This window comes from Phoenix dactylifera, unplaced genomic scaffold (genome assembly GCF_009389715.1).
Source record: "Phoenix dactylifera cultivar Barhee BC4 unplaced genomic scaffold, palm_55x_up_171113_PBpolish2nd_filt_p 000864F, whole genome shotgun sequence".
NCBI lineage: Eukaryota > Viridiplantae > Streptophyta > Magnoliopsida > Arecales > Arecaceae > Phoenix > Phoenix dactylifera.
Window position 1 is genome coordinate 418 of NW_024068227.1, and position 17,030 is coordinate 17,447.

At 36.6% G+C, this 17,030-nt stretch overlaps 1 long non-coding RNA gene across 1 annotated transcript; it reads right to left on the reverse strand.

The window, feature by feature from the left end:
* Nucleotides 1–661: 661 nt before the first annotated feature.
* Nucleotides 662–16,323, reverse strand: LOC120107437. Its single transcript, XR_005509212.1, has 3 exons — nt 15,877–16,323; nt 12,231–12,318; nt 662–1,138 (listed from the first exon to the last, which is right to left on the reverse strand). It is a non-coding gene; the product is annotated as an uncharacterized LOC120107437 (long non-coding RNA).
* Between the last annotated feature and the right edge of the window lie 707 nt (nt 16,324–17,030).

Sequence of the window (17,030 nt, forward strand, 5' to 3'; positions counted from 1 at the left end):
TCTTTTTTGACTTTTAGTTTTTTCAAAACAATTATGAGCACAAATCTATAATGAAGCGAGGATGAAATCTCACTAGTGCTAGATGGCTAGTATGATCATGTTAATAAACAATTGGAGTATTCCTATATTACTTTATATAGAAACTTCGATGCTGAGCATTAAATATATCAAAGAAGAAAAGAAAATAGTAAGTACTTAGTGTAGAAGCATATATTTGTACAAGGTTTTAAATACCAGTACCGAATCCTACATTATTTTTCCATTAGAATGGTAAGGTTCTGGTATCAATGGGCTCATAACAAAACTAAGAGCTTCAGGAAAAATGAAAAACTGTTGGTGTGTCCTGGTACAATTGGTAGGATACCATCGTTACACACCAGTATGGAGTAGTGCAGACTAGTATGGCTGGTACATACGGTACACAGTTTTGGCGATGCCAGCACCTATAACGATGCATGTTTTACATCGAACGTACGATATCAGTCATACAATCCCGTTCCAAGAGTTTTGAAACCATGTATTCACATATGATGGTAGGTTTTTGATACTTAAATACATAACAAGACTAATATCCAGATTATTAGATGGCATATGTGCTGGGGTGTGATAAAAATAATTGGCTTCCATTGTCTTACAATGAAAATAGAACAATATATACACATATGCAAACAATTTCAAAATTCCCATTAATAGGTCCACCAATTTGGCAGAACAAGACCTAACCATCATCCATACTAAGTCAACTTACAAAAGCAGTAGCATAAAACTTAGCAAATTCTAGGTAGTACCTCATCATGAACTTCTTGTCCAGGCTGATGGAGCTGGAGCCCTAAGAAATATCTGCCTTGTCGAGCAAAACTGGTAAGAAGGGACAAATTTGTCTGAGTTGCATCCCGATCTTTTAAATGTTCCAAGCTAGTAAGATCCTTAATAATATTTACGAAAATGCTGGCATCCTCAACAACTCCAACAAAATAAAGTTCCATTAGAAGTTTTAGAGTGCTCCTCTTCTTTATTGCCCTCATGTTTTTATCTGCATCCAAATCATCACCACATTTTCCTGAAAGAACACTTTCAGGAGGCCCTGAATAAGACAAGGAGAGAAGTCTTTGTATCTCTGATGAAGCAACGAGCAGACCTACAAACAGGAACACATAAATAAAAAAAGGATTATAGCATCAAAACAAGTTAATAGCACTTGCATGTTACCATTAATGTAAAGATTTATTTCTACAGTATAGTTTATGCAGCCAGACTAAACACTAAGTCATCAACCTTCCATGCTGAGGCAGCAATTCACTTAACACCTAGATAAGATACAGCATTACTACAAGTTTTTACTGTAGTTCTTTCGAGATAGCAAGTCGATCCAACTCCATGTAAGCTTGATTTAGCATGGGAAAAATTCTTTTAAGACAAAGGACTTATCGACCCCTGCTTTTGCATTCTTCTTTTATCTTTGTAGCCAGCACACCGCTGAAAGCAGACAGACGAGCATAAAACATAAATGACAAAATTTGGCAGCATGGTACAGTCAACCAAATAACTAGATGAGACTAACTCTACTCGAGAAGGCATGACTCTGTTAATTAAAGCATGTTATTTGAGAGTTTTCTGAAAATAAAGTGGAGAAAAACTGCTACGAGAACCTATAAAGACTGATCAACAAAATAATCAGAGTAATAGATAAGTGAATGTTCCCATGTAGCAGAATAAGATGCCTGAATGTATAAAATTGATTCATGATGCTGCACGATTCTGACTCTTATGGATCAGTGTTTCGACCTTTTTAAATAACACAATGAGGTGGAACAAAAATACTTGACATTGCAAGGAAGAACCACAAAATTATTAATAAGATTATCTTAATTTTGTGGTGTGTTTTTTTACCACACATTCTTATTGAACTGTATATATTGATTATCCCTAAATTATACAACTGTGCCATAAACAGGTAAATGTAAGAGAAACCATAGATCATCAAGAGCGTGTAGACAACATTAACTCATTAAGGATATATCCTAAAGGGTTTTTATCTGTCAACATTAACTCATTCCCTTAAAGCTATTCCTGAATTGCAGGTGTATAACATCAGAACAAACCTGAGCTTTTATTTGCATCCACCAGATGCAGAACTAGCATCCCAGAACAATAACAAATGACAATAAGAAATGTCAAGTTATCCCCAGGTAACGTTTGATTACCAAGCATAGACTAGTAAAAACGGCCAGTAAAGAGAAAAGAGTAAGAGTTAGGTGGTGGTTATATTCTTTCGGCCCTTGATAACTTGACATATAATGGCAAAGTATATAAGGATAAGACGGAATGAATGGAGGCAAAAAGGGGACCTATGGTAGAAGGTATCAGCTAAGTGGCAGGGCCGTGTAGACAAATCTAAGTTAAAAGATGCTTAAACAAAGTAACTGAATAGTAAACCTAGAGTGTAATACATAATTAATAAGAAAAAGGTCTCAGATTTGATAAATGACATGAAAAATAGATTACATCAAGAATTCCAAGGCAGAGAGGTTGGAAACCATCATTGAACAAGCAGCTTTGCATATTAACTTCTTCACATAAAACATGGACTAAGAAGGAAACCCAGATCTAGCAAAGATGGGGGTTGAATAGATAGAGCTCTAAGCCATATTAGAAGCATAATCATGAACCATAAAAGATGTTTGATATCCTTGTAAAATATGATGGGACTGTTAGAACAATGAAAAAAGACTTTCTTAACTACCAAAAAGGATTTGCACTAGGAGTACATAGTATGATTCAAAATTTCAAATACATTGATGAAGAAGATCTGGCTCAGACAGTAATAACAAAATAATGATTCAGCAAGGACGTAGAAATGGAAAGATGGAAACCATACAGATGACAAATAAAGGTGTCAAAATCATTTCAGGTGGATCTGATTTTTCAAAAAAAAAAAAAGATAATAGCAACTGATATATTAACAAGAAGGATTAAGTAAAAGAAAATGGATAACACAAATTGATTGTGAGTTACAAAATGAAGTTCGGGGATGACGGCAAGTAAATATGCATAAATACATACAACAAGGGTATCAACTATTCTGATTCAGGTCAATTTTCCAGCTGATCCTAATCAAATATCCACCTGACAATGTGAAGCATCAAATCCATAACTGTTTTGGAAACATCTTAGTGACTTACAAGAATAGAAGGGCATAAGGGGGAAAGACTAGTGTAAGTACAAATGGAAACCACTATGAGTTGCCTCTCCTTTGCACTCTGGCTTTGCTAGAATCTCACACCATGACGGTGATTCAAACTCTCCTATATATCCTTCACCCTTCTTAAAACATCACACTGCACCACCACCCTACTCCCAGATGCAATATGCCCCTACCTCCACTTCCACAATCCATAGATGGAAGATTGTGTGCCAGTAAGGGTGCTGGCATAATACTAGTGTCATTCCTGCCATGCCATCCCATGCCATTGCTTCACCACGCAGCATAAAAGTAATTATATGCGGACAACAACATGATGGTTCTGCATGGCTTATAAGGTACTAGCATTGATCCGTATCATGTTGTGTCATGCCACATCAGCACTTAATCCATGATATCTAGTTCCAAAAGGTGCTATCCAAACCAACGTTGGTGGAACCAATACTGGGCACCGTACTAGTTTCCAATAGGACGAGTCGGTACGGGCCTGTATCGTGCTACGCCAGGCCCGTACAGACACAGTAGAACAGATAGGGAAGAGAGAGAACAAGAGAGAAAAAGAGAGAGAGCGGGGGAGGGAGGGAGAGGCCGGCGGAGGGTGGCGTAGGCATGGCAGAGGCCCGGCGGAACGAAACAGGGGAACAGCCGCGTAAATCGCAAAAGGTCCCTCTGCCTTCCTCCGCCACCCTCTCTCCTCCGCTCTCTCTCTCTCTCTCTCTTTTCCTTCTCCTCCGCCTCCGGCAACGGATTTCGTTTCTGTTGCCGGAACCGTACCGGTGAGCCACCGGTACGGTTCGAATCGGCCGGAACTATCCGATTCGGAACAATTCCGCCGACCATTATCTAAACACTTTAAATTGAATTTCATGAATAACTAGACATTTCATAGGCTTGACCCTCCAATTACACATCAACTTCTGGCAATTCTACGTATAAGTCAAATTTAATGTAAGTTTGGCTTATCATTTACCAATTTTAGCAAATATCAGGAAATAAGATCCAATTAGTTGCATGTTACAATATATAGACATCTGCATACACATCAAATATATATGCTTTTGGCAAGATATGGCTGAATCGGCCGGTACGGTTCAGCCCGTACTCTCAAATAACATGCTTTAATTAACAGAGTCATGCCTTCTCGAGTAGAGTTAGTCTCATCTGGTTATTTGTTGACTGTACCATGCTGCCAAATTTTGTCATTGTATGTTTTATGCTCGTCTGTCTGCTTTCAGCAGTGTGCTGGCTACACAAAACGGTTCCGGCCCCGACCAGTATAAGGCCAAACCAGACGGAACCGGACCGGTTCCGTCTCGTTTGACCAGGACTCCGTGCGAACCGGCACCGAGTCCGGTCCCACTGTGGCATTTAATGCCACTATAGCCACACACTATAGCTCTGCTTACAGTGGCATTTAATGCCACTGTAGCGCGTTGTGGCATATTCATGCGTGCTCACGCTCGCCTTCGCTGTGTGTGCACTGTGGCCGGTTCGATACCGGTCTGAACCGAGATCGGCGCCGACCGGTACCGGTTCGGCGATCCTTAGCTTTTGGACACCTAGTAACTTGACAAAACATCATGTACCCCATAACATCAATTCCAAACTCAATGAAAAAAGCATAATTCACGTTACCTATTACTTTATTGTAATTATGCTCTACTTAAAGACATGTACAAGACTAGCTTCGAAGTATGCAACAAACTGTCAAGCACTAAAAAGGTTGTGAGCATGCTGCAAACAGAACTGAAATGAAATGCTGATGTAAATGTAGGATCAAAAACTAAGAACAATGAAATTAGAAATGAATAGTTAAAAAAAATGTTGTAACACCAAGATTTTCAGAAATGGTTTCACAAAATTAAATGTTTTCTGAGACAAACCCAGTAAGGATTAAATAGTTAATCACATTCAAATATTAGAAAAAGGGGGGCCAAATATGATATAAATAGCAGAAAAATAGAACCCAAGAACAACTCCCAATTCAGAAAACTTGACCACAAAAAAGACCAAAACAAAGTAAGATACATGGAAACAACTGCAAGTATGATGAAATGATTTGACGTTTTCTTCTTGACTATTCTTAAACAAAAAGCCAAACTTAATGCAAGAAAAATAAGAAAACAAAGCACACAATCCATGTCTTAGGAATATTATATGGGTATACAATTTAAATATGCACCAACTAAAAGGATAGATGTAAAAGGTCCTAGAATCCTATCAAGTAGTCAGTAGAGATTTGAGATGTTTTCTAATAACTAACAAAGTTCAAGCTGGACACAAAGATAAAGACAATATTTGCAAGCAATGCAGGAACAAAAATGTAAATTGTCAATTTGATACCTGCACAGCAGCTTGTATATCTGAAGTTCTAAGCTTGCCATCACAAATAGCTGCCACAGCTTCACTGACAAATTTGCTTAAGTTGACACTTCTTAACTCATCCATCAACCCTTCTCGTTGCTCATCGTTTATTCCGTTTAAGCTTTTTAATAACTGTTGTATTGCGTTTAATACTGGAGTCCAATGTTCTGAGAAAAACCGGAGTCTGGAAGAAAACATCAAAATATTATTATGTAAGAGAGACATCTACTCTGATGACTGCACAGGATGAATAAATATAATAATTTAACTCAGGCATCATTTAAAAGGAATGAGAGAGAGAAAATTCAGCTTCCCAAGCATCACTAGGGCAAAACTTATGGACACCTGTTGTGTAAGCAAGGTGTGCATGATGATGATAAAACTACCATGGGTCTAAATTTTTCATGCACAAAAGAATTTCAGCGGATAAAAATAAAATGCAGGTGAACCATATATGGAACAGTCAAAGATTTAACAAAGGCTGCTAGGCAGTCACATGGTAGCCCAAACATGACAGGCCAAATGCCATAAAATTATAAAAACTAGTGATCTGAAGCAATTGAATAGGTCATCTTGGAATCAACTATGTTTCATCCACTACAGTTCAAGATCAGAAAAAAAAAAGACATGATTTTAGAGGGATTAAAAGAGGCTAGAGCAGTGTTTGCCCTACCACCCCGAACCACCCAGTATTCGGGTTGGTACAGGCCCCATTCGAACCCGTACCGACTCATACTGAGGCATACCAAGATGTATCGAGGTGACCCAGGGTACATATCGACCTATACTACCCAGATTCAAGCAGTGCCGAGATAGGAAGTAAGAAAAATGACTCAAAAGATATCTAGGTACGTGTGTCCCCGTACTAAACCGGTAATATACCAGTATGGTGCCCGATACCAAGACTCCAAACCTTGCTAGCACCAATCCCAAGCTTAAAACATAAAAAGCTTCAACAATAATTCACTATTTACTTAAAACCCTAAGCCATCTGATCAACATTATTGATAAATAAAAGACTTCTACAGTCATAAAGTTGGATTTGCATTTTCATTAATAAGCATCATATCGAATGAAAATAATTTGTCTTTTGTAAAGAAATTGGAAAATATAGTATGTTGTATTCATTACATGTCAAGTACCAAGGAGAAAGAAAGCAAAATATATAAATAACACCTATGAATTAACTGAGGGTTAAATAGAGGAAAAATATATGTACACCGTGCATCTAGAACAACAGAGGCATAAAAAGGAAGAAGCTACCTGTTTATAGAAGCCACAAGAAATCATAGGATTTTGTTGTATTATTTTAAAAAAGTGTTTCTTAATTGATTCACTTTGTTCCTTATGCCAAGGTATGAAAGAAAACACAATTATAAATTATAACTTCATGACATTTGTTTGGCATCCAATCCTCCATAAGCCATTTCTAACAAGAAGATATAACGGACATCAGAGAAGGTTTAGAAGGATACAAAATTGAATATGGAAAATAAAAAAATAAACTTAATGTAAAAAATAAAAGCAGACTGAATTAAAACAGAAAATAGTTAAAATCAAATTTAAAAATAAAAATAATGCATAACTATGAAGAAAACATTTGATGGATAGATGTGATAATTTTTGATATTTGGAATCATTCATTCACTTATTTATGGTAAAGATATTCTATATTTCGTTCACTTATCTTTTTTTCTCTTTTTTTATGGAAGAAACTATAGAGTAAAGAAAAGGAAACTTGCTATGTGACCTCAATAGAGTGTTATGATCTGAATCTGAAAGGAATATGATAGAGTTGTCAATATTTACGATAATATGGCATCAGGAAAGAGCAATGGTGTCTATATTTTTGATACCATTAGATTGGAATTGAGGAAATGTGTCTTTATTATGGTGCAATGACATGTTAAAGAATCTAAATTATGCAACTACATTTTCTGGCACTATATCTTCTTTATGCTTCTGATATTTGAGTGCAACTAGGAGATTGCATGGAAATATTCTTTCTGTTAAGGAGAGTTCTTATTTTCGCCCCCCGAGAGGGGGGGGGGGGTTGCAACATACAAAATCTTAATGGTATATTCCAAATTTTAAAACTTTCATTTCTTTGATATATTATAGACTAGTGGAACAAGTATAATGCTGAGAAACCTTTAAATTACACCCAGAAAAAAAAATTGAGAAAGAAGATCATGAATAGCAAGATACCAAAAATTACCTAAAACTGATTGAGCATATAAGAGCAAGGATTCAAGTAGCATCAGTACAGCCCATAATGATGGCTACATACCCACTCATACGGATACAGAGTACTGGCTGAACAGTTTGTCGATAAAGGTGTTGTAACATCCAGTGACTGACATGGGCTGGCATCAGTCCTTTTCAAAACATTGTGTAAGAAAGCTACTAGAAAGCAGACTGTGTCATCTAAGAGAGCTACTAGACAGCAGACTCTGTCATCTCATCTGTTAATAATCACTTAGCTGAGGGTGAAATTTCTCATAGCTTTCACTAAGAATACCCTCACTCATTCCTAATTCCTGATAGTTGGTAATAGACCCATGACCAACCCCAGTGTGCCTTCTTTAAATCCATCAACTTCATAAAAGTACTTGTAACCATAGATGTACAATTCGACAAGACAATTCAGAACATCACTTGAAAATTTACTTTGTTATTTTAAAAACTATTAAGCAGTAGTTGGATAACATCTTTATCTTAAATATAAATATGGAAGGAAATCCATTCTAAGCTTCACAGAAGAATACTAACAAAAGCAGACATTTGGTTTTAGCTAAAGACAAAACTTTCCTCCATGAGATATGACAGGAAGTTGGCAAAACCACAAATTTCAAACATATTCAATTATTTTTTAAAAAAAATTGATACCTCAGGTTATAACTAAGCCAAAGTTAGAATTTGTTAGCATATCCCAATCAGCAAAATCTAAAAATCAATATCCTTCAATCATCATTCGTTAGATCATCCATGTGGATCACTCAATCAAGTAATTTCTTGAATTTACCAAGTCTTATTAACTATTCACCACGTATTGTTCATAAGTAGATCTAGATAAATAATATACACATACATTTCCTCCTAAATCTAAAAATTATAGAAGTTAATGAAGAAAATACTACTTAATCAATTATAAATACAAATTAAAAAAAAAATAGAATAAAATGGAAAAGAAGATGAAACTTCTATTACTACATATAGTTTGTTTTACGCATAACTTCCAAAATGGAACCAAGAGTTTTAAAAAATGGCCACATTTTGTGAGCAACTAGGGTTCCACATAGTGCCTATGCAGAGTAGAAGAGAAAAGCAAAGAGAACAAAGGATGGTGGCACAAGAAGGCAAAAGATTTGGACAAGGATGAGGATGGGGATGAAGGGACATGGGTAGCAAATGGAGAGGTAAAACATATATGCGAAAATGTCTGTTGTTCATAGCCATTTCCAAATTTCACCTCTAGCTAGCTTGTGCGATCTTAGAGAAATTCCTTCGCACATAGCATAGTAAGCTAGATTGGAAACTTAAGCAAGCCTAGTACTCCAGACATTATGGTAGGATATGGATCGATTATGATGAGAATGGACTTCTCCATAATGTAATTGTTTAGAAGACTCACGATCTAGTTCCATGTCGGGCCTTTTCCCTTCTCAACTAGATGATGGAAATATGTATTCCATTCGGGCAAGTGAGGAAGGGTGGCTTGGCTTGACCGTATATTCTCTCCTGGTCAGGTCAAAGGCGAAGACTAGCTAAGTTAATCACTCAACCAAGTATGGTATGCCGTAGGGGTCAATACTGGTGTATACCTACCGGTACGCGGTATGAGAGGTGTATTGAATATTAGTAAGCTGAACCTACCCCTTACCAAGATACTGTCACTATACCATGATGGCAACGGTACGAGATCCGCTACCAAAGATGGCAAACCTTGCAAACAAGTTTTGCTCTCTGTTGGGTTGCAAGATGCCTGCACTCTCTCCCTTGCCTATCCTTGATGTCTAACTCTAGCACTTTTTTAACAGTAGAAGACAGAATCGGGGTGAAATGGTTTTTAAAGCCCAACCAAACTAAGTTAAGCCCCCCTTAAAAATCATTTCCTTTCTAAGCCGTATATTTTTACTCTAGCCTCTACCCGACCCGCTATGGATCCAAGGCGGGTATGAGTAATGGCAAAACCCGCCCCGTGCCCGACCCAGATATATATCACTCTTCAGAAATCCCCTAACGAGGCAAAAAAAATGATTTGTATGCAAAAAATATTGATTTTTACAGCTTTACCCAACCTAATCCTCCAAGCTGCCCCTTCTAACTCTACCCACCCGGCCTCGAGGCAAGTACAGGGCAAGTACAGGTAATTGCCTATCCAACCCGTTGCCATCCCTAACATCAAGTCAACAATTATACATCATTACATCTCTGTAGTTTTAGATCATTATCAAGCAGTCGAATAACATAGACTGCAAAGTGATGTGTGACACAATTATTTAGCATTTTTTACTGGTTTAGATATGACCTTATCCTTAAATATTGTCAGTTCAAGACTTTCTGTCTAAAAACATTGGAATCGTACATTCAATCATTCCAAATAATACAACTTTTTCCCCTTGGCATGCTTCCATCATTCCAAATAATACAACTTTTCCCCTTGGCATGTTTCCATCTCTAATATTTTTTCTATTTTTCACTGAATTTTTTGAAGGAAACAGAGAATTCCTGTAACATAAATTTGATGGGCCCAGCCAAGGAGGAATAGTTTCTGAAACCTTTCATCAACCACTCAGTGTACAAAGTAATTGAGTAGTCTAGTATCCAGAAAAGAATGAGAGTTAAATGAGGAGGCTATCCTAGACCCCAAAAAAGAAAAAAATCATTCCAAAGATGAACAGTACCTAAGGACAGCAAAATTAGGTAACCATTTGTAAACACCATAAACCAATACCTAGAAAGTCCAAAGAATATCCACTAATTTATCTACAGACCGGAAAGTCTTCTAGCAAGTTCTCAAAATTCTCTCCAACCGCAAATGTTTGCGAGTTGTGGCTGATGAAATGTCAATCACTATATAATTGCTTTTTCAATCTGATTTTGCAGCCATACATTGATGTAATAAACATTCAGAGCACCTTCCCTTTCATGCAATATCAACAACATATATGTGCTGACAGTTTATCCACCTGGTACAAGGGTGCACACCTCTATCAAGTGTGCTGACCTGTATAAATGCTTATTGACTTTGCATCAGTTTGTGTTGTTTCAATACGCATCAGTACATGCTAGTATATAGCAGTATAGCCTTATGCTGAATTTTCCTGTTTTAACCCATACCCAATCTAAACAACTTTTTAGTATCTTTGCAAAATGATCTGAATCACTTCATAACTACCTTTTCTGATAGGATTTGAAACTGTGATCGACAATTGAACATAATAGCAATAAAAGTCAGCATGTAGTTTGACCAAAGATTATAAATTGGTATGACATGGTATATAAGCTTTCCTTAGTACCATTAGTAATATGAACTTCCCATAGTACTGACAATATTTTTACAACACTAAAAGTCTGCTATTAACGTGTAAAAATAGTTGCATATACTCATATTGTTATATCATAGATTTGAGCTTATTTGTATTGTAATAGGTGTATACAACTGTTCACAAATGTTAGCTTTGACAAATCATGCAATGCAAGTGTTAAATCCCAGTATGTATAGATATGTGAGATGATTAATGATTCTCAATTTCTACGGACTAATTAAGACTATATTTATTTGTCTAAAACATGTCTAAGCACTAGTACAAAGCAATATAATTGATCTATTTAAAACAAAATGAATAAAGTAGCCTATCCAAGCATGCATGTTGTGAATCTGCAAGCTAGCATAACTTTCCATACCAGCGCATTCCAAGTGGACATACTATATTCCACCATAATAAGCATATCATGCCAACACCAAAGTCTTGGTTGAAACTGCTAACAGGATATATTGTATGTAGCCAACTGATGCTGGATTTTTCTCTTCTTTTTTTTGTGGGTTGGAGGGGGGGTGCAGGACTCAGGCACATGGACAAGGGATCTTGTATCAGATTTTTAATTCCATACTTCACACATAAGAAGACCAATTTCACTAGAATGCAAAAAGAAAACCTTAATTTTTGTGTGAATCCAAAACTCCATATTTTCTTGCATAGGGACATCTGACAGCATCAATAATAAAAATTTGTAACAACACAAAGAATGGTTTGCTTATCAGCTGATGAGGTGAGGACCAGTAGGATCAATTCCCTTCATAATTTTGGGGTATCCCAACCAGAATTGGAAAAAAAAAATAATATAGTCCAAATACCTATCAATTTTTTTGCATGCCATCACTTGTGATGAAATATTGCATCTCCTCATCTAAAAATGTTATTGGGTATGTCACTTGCATTTGCGGAGGGGCAAATTCTGATGTCTGGATGTCCATCGATCATTTTGTTTTAGTTTTATTAAATGTCAAGGTAATAGGGCTCATGTAACTTTTTGACGTCTAACACAATCATGAAATAGTAGTAACTAATCCTAAACTTGAATCCCTAACTTTCTAGCAGAATACAGTCAAAAAACAACAGAAAAATTATGAAGATGACATGCTTCGCTACATAGTTACCAGGCCTTTCAGGATTCAGATTACTATGACGGAGAGCAAGTTTCCCATCAATTGATTTCTTATATTCCTCAAGACGTGCAGCACTTTCCTGCAAAGCAAAAAATTATATTTATAAGGTTCAGTTATGTGTTAGTTGCATGTTCTGATCTTGAAAACCAGCTGAAGATCATATAGCAGATTACTAGTACCGAATATCTGATGAATATCAATCAGCCTATGAGGTTTACAAGAACAAATGCAAATTATAAATTCTGAGTTCACTATGTAAAATTAATTGCAGAACAAGAAATTGAATAGGACTATAGTTATTTATCCCAAACAGCACTAGTGTATCATGCACTGGTAGCGTTCCCAGCTCTAGGTGAAGACCAACAGAGTGAGGCCAGGCCTTATACCTTTCTCCCTCTCCCATTTAATCTCATTTATAATTTTGGTGCACTTTTTCTTTCTTTTTAGATAACCTCAGATCCTCAAATCATTGGTAAAACCCCAATATCCCTTGCATTTTTCCCCTGAAGAGACGCCACTCGTAGCTAACCTTTATTGAAAATGCATATTAAATTAGAAACTACCGTCAACGATAATTTCAGTCCTCGCATCCTGAAGCCAAAACCTTAAATTACCCCTTTCTCCTAGGCGAAACAAGATCATTTTTTGGCATCAGAGTTATGTTAACACTCTATGCACTCATGAAGGATAGTCATGGTATCAAAGGGACAGTCTTTCGACACCAAGAAAATGTAATTAATTGTGGACAATGATAGCAATCAGCTTGATGTATTATTTGACACTATGCAAGACACCAATCAATATAGATCAAGGTCAAAGTGCAATAGGTCACAACCTCTTCAAGCCGAAGACTCTCAGATGCACATTATATCTAAAGCATTGAAGCACCTACTACCCAAGAGCCTAGTCAAACATGTGAAAATAGCATGCTAAAGAAGATGGCATCATCTACAACTTCCAATGGATTCTCATAATGCAAAACTAAGAGTCTAGCAAAGAGTGCATTGTAGCATAAGAATTGAAAGAGGAGCTGAAAAAAGCTCCCCAAAGTTTTGCCAACAAACAAGATATCCAGAATGATATTGAAGATCAGAATTCTCTCAAAAATATTGAAGATAGAATATCGAAAAAGCTATTTATGATCCTATCATCATCCTTTGTGTTTAGATAGTCAAGGATGACATGCCACAGTATCCACCGCAAACTGAAGTAGCTGCATATGATAGCCCCAGGATTGAAGAATAAGTTGCTCATGAAGTGCACTTGTGGATAAAGAAGCTACAAATTTAGAGGTAAACAATGCTTACACAAAAGAAGTGCTTACTTTCTGATGCATATTCTCTTCAATATTGAAGAATATTATCTTTTAAGATCCTTAGTTACAGTGTGTCAAAGGACATTGATTTCAACAAGAAGAAATAGCACAGTGAAAGGTGTATAGGCAGCCACTAGAGAAGAACTTGGAGCTTCAAAAGGATATGTTGAGGAATTTATTATCATATTTCATAAGGAAGAGAACATTAGGAAGATCTTGAACATTAGATAATCCAGGATAGCAAGCATGCATGATGCAGTCACTAAGTTGATTTTGTAGGAACCTGTGGACCAAGAGAGTCAAGGATCAAGTAATTTGGTTGAGGCAATCAAGTATCAGCTAATTAATAGACCTGAGAGTTAGTGGTCCTGGCTTTACTGTTTGAGAGAGTACTTGAATTCATGTTGTTTTTCTATTATTTTGTACTATTTTGCTTAATCATTAGATCATGCACTCCTGCACATAGCAGAGGCTATTTTATATTTATGTTTACTAGGTCCATGAGTTATATGGGCATGAAATGGTGACTAACTTGTAATTCGATTATAAGTGGAGAGGCATTTTGGTCATAAGCCATTTTTAGGTCATTTATGAACAGTCAAGCCCCCTTAGGGAATTTAATATAATGATAATAATGTAGTCTTGTTTAATGTTAGAAGCCCTTTTTTCTTTGGTAGAAGAGCCATTTGTCATTTGAGTTCTGCTTTCTATAATACAAAGTCACATGCTGGGCCCTCCAATGAGTTCCAGGTAACCATATATTCTCTTTCTCCATTATCTTTCCTTCTCACAAGTGTGAGGCTCAATCATGGAGCAACACCCCAATGTGAGTCCAGATCTTCACTCTTTTCCTTCTTTCTTTCTCACCAACTATCTTTTTCCTCAAGCATCTATTCCATCCTTACATCCAGAAACATGTAAAATTGTAAAACACTATTGCATATTTTCGACTAGGAAACCTTGCTTGTAGTTCACCTTTTCTCAAAACCCAGATCTGAATAGAAAGTCCAGCCAACTATAGGTTTAGTTCTAGAATTCTAAAGCCCGAAACCTTGAACTTCTCCTTTCCCATGAACTGTTCTATATCACATTAGGTTCAAATGATATAGAATTATATGATATTTTGTGAGAAACCCAGTTAGTTTGGTTAATTAGGTTATTGACTGCGAATTTAAACTACAGAAACACCCAATGATAGGTGACTAGTATAGCAATAATTTCTAAGCTGTCTAATCATTAAAACATTAAAAATAAATTAAAATAAAAGTATGGAAGATGATAATGTAAAGAAGACCATAAAAAACAAAAATAAATAACAAAACAATTTCCCTTATTCTCAGGATGGTCACTTATTAAGGCTAGTTCCACATATAAGGAACTGATAAAAGAGGGAAAATTTATGCAAAAAGAGAGTATATGGCCTTTCACATACAAAAACCTACGGTATGGTAATCTCGGGATGTTGTAGGGTGCTGTAGAAAAAGAAGTGTATGCTGGAATGCGACATTGATATCAATGAGGAAAACAACAAGCCAAAAATGAAAAATGTGAAACAAGAGGCATACACAAAAGTCAGCCTAAACCTCAATCATAATATACTTATCATTCATTAAACTATCTTCAGTATGCAAAGGTTTCATACTGTAAGACATTTCTAGATGATATTTTTTTTTTGCACAGTTTTGCAGATATATTCTTAAATGTAAAGCAGTGGATAAGCTTGCACTTTTAGTAGGAACAAAGAATTATTCAAGGCCCTCAACAAAATCAAAGGCCAATAAATATTCCAAAGTACTCATAAGATGGAGAGAAAAGTTTAAAAAATGCTCACTTCTGTTGTTTTGAAAATATTGGCTGCATGACTGTAATAAATGATTAAGATGGATATGATAAAAATAGAATGGTGAAGATTAAGTAGAACTTCCCATGCGTTATATTTGATATATTCAAAGGATTTGGTTAAATATTGTAGGTCAATATGTTATCTATTTCAAAAGTTTGGCAATAAGGAGGATGCAGACATATAAGATTCTCATCGTTAACAAGGTGCATCAAATATCTAAGACAAAAATGACCCAAAATCGAAACTTTAGCCTTTTATGTCATATAATCTAACAGAAAAATCCAAACTTGGACCAAATTATTTATTCCAAAAATAAGTGAAAACAAAGACGCCATGGGCTCTAACCACATCAAGACTTCTGGAGCCTTACTACCTTCCTCAGCTTTCGTATGCCGATAAATTATCAAAAAGATTATAAATTTAGACCAAATTAAAACATTTAATAGGAAATAAAAAACGATGACAGCATGGGCTCCAACCAGATCAAGATTTCTTGCGCCGAAGTCTCTTCCGCAGCTTCTTGTACTTGTGCTTGTTCATCTTCCTCTTCCTTTTCTTCTTCACACTGTCGGCCCACACCGTGCGATCGCATCCCTCCTCACCAACCCCTGGATCGCTGTCACTCTCCTCATCGCATCGATCGAATCCGGATCGGGAGACCGGATTCAAATCAAAACAATGGGGGAAGCCGGGGTAAAATTGGAGGGATTGGCGGAAGCCATCGGGAAGAGAAGGGAAGGAAGAAGGGTTCGGGCTCGGATTGGTTCGGGGGAGTGGGTCGTGGAGAAGGGATGGATGGAGCGGGGGATTTGCGAGCTGGGGGTTGGCAAAGGATGCGAGGATTCGAAGGGGAGGGTTGGGGGGAAGTCTTTTGAGGAGCTTTTGGAGAAGAGATGTCATTGAGAGAGAGAGAGAGAGAGAGAGAGAGAGAGAGAGGAAGGAGTTGAGGGGAGGGTTTAAAGTTGGACCGTTGCAGGGTTTAGCGGCTAGCCGGTCCGAAATAGTTCTCGTCTATGTTTTCTTGACTTTGTGAATTTTGCATAAAAACCTGGAATTTTTTATATAAAAATTATATTTTAATGAATACCAATATACCATGACAACAATCATCAACAATGAAGGATATTTGTTTGCATTAGTTTATTTTCTTTTACTTTTAAAATTATTTTATTATTTCAAAAAAATATATATTTTTATTTCTAAAAAATAAAAAAATAATATTTTTTTACTATCACTACTAATATTGCTTCAGTCGTAGCAACCGCCATGTTTATCACCATCGCTGCTATTATTATTGCCTCCACTACATCAATGGCACCTCTACTACCTCCATCGTTATTGTTTACTAGTGTCATCGCTTCCACCACATCTTAATATTTGCTATCACCATTATCGTCACACTATCGCCACCCCCCATCGCCTCCATAACACCACTATGCACTATCATCACTATCTCTACCATAGCACCACCAACCTTGCTACCAACATCATCATATTCTTTATTGCCTCTTGTTAAAAGAAAAGTTTCAGCTCCATTGCAACCAACACCCCAAGAAACGCAAGCAGAGAATAGAGAAGGAGCAGAGGAAATGCCACGTAGTTGGAAGGAAATGAAAGAATGGTTTATTCTGCT